Consider the following 8,456-nt stretch of genomic DNA (forward strand, 5'->3'; position numbering starts at 1 on the left):
TCTGAAGAAAACAATGTCGTCATGAGAGCAACACGAAGTAAATGTTCGTAACTATACTAACGCAAAGAGCCAATACGGTATATAACAACATGCTTACCGAAAAAAAATGCTTCAATGTTTATATTATGCTCGGCATTTACAGCACATACCTACCACGGTTCTATGGGTTCTATGGGCTCCATTCACGCATTTTTATTTAATAATACACACAATAGAACGCATTTACTCATTCTCCATCATCGAATACGATGACATTAAAACTCTCTTTGTATTCTTCGGTCTGTAGTCGTTCTGTTCTCAGTTTGGGTATGCGCGCGCAATGTGCAAACAAAAGAAGAGCTGAACTTTTGCTCACTTCAAATGGAAATAGTGGAGCAAATGTTTTAGTGCACATGTTGCCAGTTTTATGTTGTTAAACACTCGTAAAGAGTGTACGCATATTTGATGGGATGTTGTGGTGGAGGAGTTAATGCATACTTTTACCTCTCGACGTTTGCAGGAAAGAAACTGATGGAACAAATACGGCAAATTGAAATAGAATTAGGCGTAGTTTATTATTGGATGAATTTGAATGATTCTAATTGTAGTGCATTTTGATTCCTTATGCTCCGATTATTCTGTCCATAACATATATTTCTCAGCGTATTTATGTGATTTGGACATCATGAGCTTAATGAGCTGGAATTGTTTAAGCAAGATAAGCATACATTTTCCCAATTCATTGAACTGATTATTAATATCATATTGTTGTACAGACTGACACCAACCTTAATTTCTTTGAACTCTTTTCCAGATAACTCAAAATTATCTACGAGCAGACGATCTCTATAACAGAAAATTTGAAACCATATCTATTTCCTCCCTAAAATACGAGATGACCTATGACCCCTTTCCGTCATTTAGTCATTTATATGCTTAGCTGTCAATTTGTACCATATACCTACATACATAAGTTTTCAGTATTTTTTTGTCACAATGTTTGCTCAGTTGACTGAAAATCAGGGTCTTATGACAGAAAATACCCATATGAGTAATTCCCAGAGGCTTCCAAAATCGCAGATGTGAAAATATTGTCTTGTGACATTAAGTTTTTTCTGATTGTGCCGACCAATAGCTTAACCTGTCACAGATGACAAGCATATCAACAGTTTAACTATCCAAACTATCACTTCATTTGATAGAAGATTTTCAGAAATTAATTTCAGAAATCTTTTACTTCATTTGTTTTGAATATGATTTTTGCTATATAAGACCTCATCAGTCAAAGATTGTCGTTTATTCTTGCTGTCGTTGTCGATAACAGATGACAGCCATCTATAACAGATTAATTCATGTGATTAAATTCAAAGTAATGGGAGCGCAGCGAAGGCCGCAATTGGGCACGAGTTTAATTTATTCATGAGGTAGGCAAGAATTTTGTCTTTTCAGCGATTTTTATTTAGTACAATTATATTTAATGGGAGTAAAACATCGCTCGCTGAACGAAAATTAAATTTAATTTAAGTAAAATAAAGCATGATATGGCTGCTGGAAAAAATAAAAGAGGTGTAGCAAATAGACCATTCTTGTATCGCTTTTTCATCTGACTATAATTTTGTGATCTTAAAAACACCAGCTTATTTAAAAATGGCAAGAAAACCGAGACTGCAATTATTGAAAAAAATTGTCAGTCAAGGGACCTGACCTACCCAAGAGATGGGACCTGGTGTAATTGGATTCAAAATAATAAGTCAATGCTTTAGGCCAAAAACACACTAGTAGTTTTGCAGTTGACGAGATTGACAATTATGTTGCGTTTTTCATTGTTTAGACTTTAGTTAAAATCGAATTACAATGTGAAACACAGCACAATTGTCGATCCTTCGCCTAGTTGATGAACTGCAGCAAGTGTCGGTTTTTCGAAGAAGTGGAATCATGTGATCCGGGCAGCGAATCATCATAAAATTGCTAAAAATGCATTAAAATTTAGACCTTTCTAACGTTGAAGTGGTCTGCGTCCTTGGAACTTCGAACCAGAAATAGAAATTCAGAGATGAGAGGCATCCGCAGGACTAATATTTAATTATACTTCCTTTGGTAAACCAAAGTATCTGGCAGGGTACGAAATGTGTTACCCACTACCTGCCGTGTCCAAACGAAAATCAAAGATTGATCCAAGTTAATCTGTTATCGCTCCAATCAGTAATTAAAATTGCTAAAGTAGAAACAACAAACAACCATACATAAGATATTCACCACAGGCTAAACAATGGAAAACACAGCATAATTGTCGATCCCATCAACGCAAAATTCCTCGTGTGCTTTCGGCCTTAGGAAACAGCCGTCCTCTTAGTTCTATGTGAACGAAAACCATCAATTCCATTCAATTATTGACTATGTGCAGTGAAATTTCCTTGCATTCACATACACATGCTCACCGTCATTTCTCATGTGACAAATAAATTCACCATAAAACACACAATAGCGTTTGCAATAGCAATTTTGAATTACACGTTGAAAGTCATTTGTTCCATACCACATCCATTTTCACATCCTCTGTACATTCGGTTAGCCATAAAATTTATAAGAAAACTATACTCTACGAACACAAAAAGCAACGACCATAAAAAACCAAATCAACGCGACTCCTTTTGTTCCTGACACACAGCAGAAAAAAAAAGTATCCAATACATCGGTTAAACTTTGGAGAATTACCCAAACAGACGGAAAACACGAGTGGAAATTTCGTGGATACAATAACAGAATGAACTTTAATAAATTTATGGTTAATGTGTCGCATAATTCGAATGTACGATTTCGTTTCCATTCTTGATTCGGTCTTTAATATACGGATATATTTAACATATAATATAACGTGGTATATATATGCACGAATATGTATGTAACTGAAACGTTTACGAGACTCTTTTGGCTGGGTTCTTTTTCCACTCAATTAGCTCCATATGCTGCACTTGATAGCTTTTCAATTATGAATTTAATTCACGAAATAGGTCTGAAATACTGTGGTGTATACGAAATCAATCAAGTTTTGGTCGTGCAAGTGACTCTGTCAAGTTAAGTTATTTACACTGAAAGAGTAGAAGTAAATTTTTATCCGTTGAAAGAAATCCATTTCTTCTCTTCTTCGATCGTTCGTCTAAGGATTTCAGACTGTAGTTGTTATAATACATTCACTACAAGTACAGATACCAGTTGTTACGTGTTGGGATCTCACTATTGCAGAAAAATGTTCAAAATGAAAAGTGTAGACATTGTAAGCATGAGCTAATCTATATTTCCTTCATCGGCTTATCAGTAACTTATGCATGAATAACTCGCATAAAATGGTTAAAAGTTCATGACACTGAAAATAAAGGACTTTCAGTTCACAGTGGGAACAACGCTTTCAGCACAATGTGTGACCTTATCTGATTCGTTTCTACATCATAAACATAATTAAAGTTTAATTTTATTAAAAGAAAATGATTTCTCGTCGTAAATTTCTGTAACAAAATTGTGATTTATTAGTCTAGAGCAGAAGAGGTGAGTGGGTCTCTTTTTTGTGGGGTTATAGTGTTTTGGATTGTTCCAAATTTGATGTATTTATGCTACAATTTTTGTTTTAATTAATCATTCTTTGCACTCTTTTTTCTTGTGAAATAACTTCAGACGTAGTAAATATCCATGGAATGGCATAGCAGTGAAGTTGGTTCACAAAAAATAATTTTATGACGAAATGGACTAGAAATGTCATATTGAGTCAGATTTTTTTTTATATCTGTCAAAGTGACGTTTTAAACGTCAAACGAATGTAAATCTGCTGCACCATGTAGCTGCAGAATCCATTATTTTTCCTCAAATAAAAGAGTCATAAAACTTGGTCATATTTCTGGCCAAGACATTCTTTAAATCGATTTGTCACCATGAGGCCATGATGGCTCATTTTTGACTAAATTGAGAAAAATGTAGATCTGGTTGTGTTCTATCATTGCTATCTACTATTTACAGCATTTATAGTATGTGTAATGTTTGAGGTTGTAATTCTTTGGAAGGTAAGCTCCCAAATTACATGAATAGATTGTGGAATTTGTTCAATACTAGGCCGCATTTTAGTACGTTTCAGTGCGGCGCTGCAGCGCGCTGCGGCAAGTATACCAAATTTCTTATGAGTGTGTGTAGCTCGATCCGTAAAATCATAACTTGTGTTGGTAACGCATACAATCTATACAATCCACGCTCTATTGCCAGTGGCAGCTTTGAAGTAATTGATGTGGTTCCAATAATCAGTAAAACTGACAGTTTTTAATTGTATTCAGCAACCGCTGGCGAATATTAAGGCATTAATTTATATGTAGACTGTGCCCACTCCACATATTCGTTAATCACGCTTATGTGAACTGAACCAAATATGAGATTACTATCATAATCGTTTTTCCATCGCTGTGATTTGCTATGTACAATTTTATAGCAAAGATAAGTGCTATAAAACCAGCGATTTTTTTTTGCACATTGCTTTTTTGTACATTCCGTATGCGAATGCATTTCGTAATGATTTTCCCCATTTTAATTTACGTAATGTTTAGCTTCCGCATATATATGCTGATAAAAATGGGAAGCATGAAATAGAATGTTTTATCTGCTGTAACATTGCTCACTGTTACAACACTTACAGCTTATAGCCTTTTTTCTAATTAGGAAAATGTTTTTTATTCATTTTCATTTAGAATTTCTGTGCAACATTACTTGTATCGGACGATTCTGTGATACTACCTATGACCCTGTGTGGTGATAATAAATGAACAAACTTCTAATGGGCTAGAGCATTTTCTCTTCCGTTTGCAAACGTTTGCTATAAATTGACTGGTGAAACGGTTGAATGGAATGAACGTTTTCATGTCAGTTTGTCGAATTATGTGAAAAATTCAATTCGATAAAGATATTTTTTGCAGGAGAACTGATTTAACTTACAAATATACGGAAACAGAAAACAACTTTCAGTCAGTACGACGTTTGACCACTGTTTCGACCTAGGTCCCTATCGCAGGGGCACTTTTAAGCTTTTTGAGAAATTACACAGTTTGTCTCAAATGTTATTACGTACCTATTCGCAAATTTGAAAAGTGTGTAATTACCTTTTTGCGAATACACACTTTTGGAAAAAGTGTGTAATAATTACACACTTTACATAAAAACGGAAAATAATACCCTTCAAACAAAACTATTGTGCGTGCGAGTAATTATACCTAGAGAGGAAATTTCGAACAAAATTACGTAAAATATGTGGTCCCAACATAAAATACGAAATGTTTATTGGTATGTGTGTTTGCCCTCTTAATTAAGAGGGCAAATTGAAATATCAATAGCGAAAAAACGTCAAAGCATACATGTGTTGGTGTAAAATTATACGAAATGTGTATCTTATACAAACTGATGTTGGGACCACATTTCGTCGTACAAATTTCCTCTCTAGGTATAATTACTCTAAGGTTTTGACCGTATCGAATTTTCCCTCTCTGTTCTGACAGACAATTTGCAGTAATTGTACCGGAGAACACTGTTGGTACAAGCCAGATCGAAATATTACTGTGCGAATAAACGAAACTCTTAATCTGGACATGCTACTCGATGGCACGTTCTCATTTGTTCAACTAAGATATGATCGAGCGATCGTAATTGTAAGTCTCTCTCTTATCTGACAGTCACACTCGAACATTTCGAAAATTGATGAAGTAATTTCTTGTCGAAGCTGAGAGAAATCTTGACTGAAATTTCCTTCGGAAACCACATGCCCATTAAGCTTGTAAATTTTTTCCCTAATCCGGTCTCAGCTTCTGAAAGACTATCTATGAAATCCCTCTCCCATTCTCCCATTCTATCAGATCGATGATTTTTTTTGACAGTTTTCTGAATTTGTAGTTGGATGTCGAAAATCGTCAGGGAATTGCTCATAAAAGATTTTGGGAATCGTTTGTAAATTAAGGACGGTTGATTTATGATGATTTTAGGTCAAGTAAAAGTTGGAAATGGGTGCGAACTCGATTTAGAGCATGTACAAAGAAACTCAAAGTAGGAAATGGTTGCGAACTCGATTTAGAGCATTTTTAAAGAAAGTAAAAGTTGGAAAGAGGTGCGAACCCAATTTTGTAAAAGAAAAATTCCCTCAGTCTTTGTTAACATTTCGTAAAAGGAAAATTTAGTTTCTTTGTACATGCTCTAAATCGAGTTCGCACCAATTTCCAACTTTCAGTTTCTTTGTACACGCTCTAAATCGCACCCATTTCCAACTTTTACTTTGCCTAAAACCATCATAAATCAAATTCGCACCGAATTCCATAATTCGCGCTGACTTCCAACAACACCTCGCACCCGTTTCCAAAAATTCAAAAATGTATGGGCGCGAAATTACGACTCTAGAGTAGGAATTTCGCACGGCGCGAGATTCCCCAACTCCCAGTTTCTCATCGACCAAATATTGCATGCTGACTTTCCAGTTTTTGGGTGTTGCTTCAAGTAGACTGTTGGTGAATTTTTTTTCTCTGAAAACGTGTATAATTACACATTTTTTGTGCAAACACAAAAGTGTGTAAGATTACACACTTTTTAGAAGTTTTTACACACAATGTGTAAATTACACGCTTAAAAAAGCCCGTGCCCTATCGACCTAGGTCAACTGTCGTACAAAAGTGACGTAATTTTCCAGTAGATTCATCTCCCATAATTGAAAATAGATATCCTGAGAGAAAATTAAATACGACTTTCAACGTTTTGCATTAATGCAGTTCAAAAATAGCATTTGTCATCAAGTCATGGTGACAGTGGCACTTGATACAATGATCTAGGAACACTATATCAATTTGCACACGAACAAGTCTAGCGAATCATAATCGAAATAAAATTTCAATTCATCAATATCTTTGCAGATTCTGTGGTATAGTCACCACAAAAGTAAACAAAACATTTGGCTTTTGTGTATCATACGATGTAAACTTAGGAAAGTTTCTTCAAACTTTCATAAGCCGCGAAGTGTAACTTTCAGTTTTGAAATTTTTATTTAAGTGCTATATCAGGCGAATGCTTAACCATTCAAAACCGGCAAGTCTATCACGATATATAAAACATTAAATCTGCTATTTCATTCATTTGAAACTTTCATTTGTTTCAATAAACATTTTCTTAAATAAAAAAAACCAAGTTAATGGTTCGGAGTCGAGGGCGAGTACATGAAAATGAGGCAATTTGGAACATGGCGAAATTGCGCCTCGAAAGAAGAGACACGAGGGTCACGAGAATATGGATGTTTAGTACGATTACGATTTACTTGTACATCAACTTCTACATCTCTTACGTAGAATGTACATACATTTAAGGCGCCTAATTTTACATTTTGCTAGTGTAGATTAGATTAGAGTTTCTTCTTGAGAAGCTCATACCCAAAGACCTTTTGTTTAAACTCACTGACCTTATTTACTCTAACGGAAGATAATACAGTAGATCCTCATCTCGAAGCTCATAATACCCTATGGTGCAAAATCTGAAGTTGGTTCCAAGTTCCTAATGAGTGGAACACCAGTCTCAGGTGACAGACCACAAAAACAGATAGGAATTGTTGGAGTTCATTCCTCCAGAATTTCGACACAAATGGTCGGAAGACTTTTGTATACATTCCTCCTTCATATAGGCTTGCTGATCACGGTGAGCTTGAAATTTTTTTATTCGACCTCTCGTGGACATGAAATGTTTTTAGTGGTTTTTGTGGAGGGCGGAACCACTAGTAAGAATACCATAACAAGTAAATATTTCGATGGGGAAATTTTTAATTTTCGGGCTACTTTCTCTTATAATTTCTTGGATTTTCCCTTATTCCACTAGACTTACCGTAATTTTGGTTAGTAAAGTTTGGAAAAATTTAGGAAAACATGGAAAAAGATAGTCCCTGTGATTGAATTGATGAGGTTACTGTTAATTTCCATATTTTATAACTGACACAATTTTTGCAACTGAGGAATATAGCACTTAACTAATGAACATTTAATTGCAATCAACACCACAAATTCAAAGGAAATATTTGCACATGGTTGAACATGAATGACGCAAAATAATCATTCTGAAGAAAAGATCAGCTTCATTTATTATAACCACGTTCACTATACAATGGAAGCCATACGCTGCACACACCAAGTAAACCTCTCAACGGCAATATTTTAATGAAAAGTATCAAGAAAATGCTTTATTGTAACATGTAAGCGACAGGGATATGCATTAACCGCAATGTATTCTTTGTGAAGTGTTGTTACTTGCTTGGGTGAGATCGTTATGCTGATGGTGTATACGGTGCAAACGACGTAACGTGTTTGTTTTAAAATGAAGTGAAATGGGTGGAACCAGCTCATGTAATTTTTTGCAGAAAACGTTCGCCATGAAAAATCGTAGTTATTACTTGTAAGGGAAAACTTGATTCTGTCGAACTAATCCCATGT

This window comes from Bradysia coprophila, unplaced genomic scaffold (assembly GCF_014529535.1).
Source record: "Bradysia coprophila strain Holo2 unplaced genomic scaffold, BU_Bcop_v1 contig_24, whole genome shotgun sequence".
Taxonomy (NCBI): Eukaryota; Metazoa; Arthropoda; class Insecta; order Diptera; family Sciaridae; genus Bradysia; species Bradysia coprophila.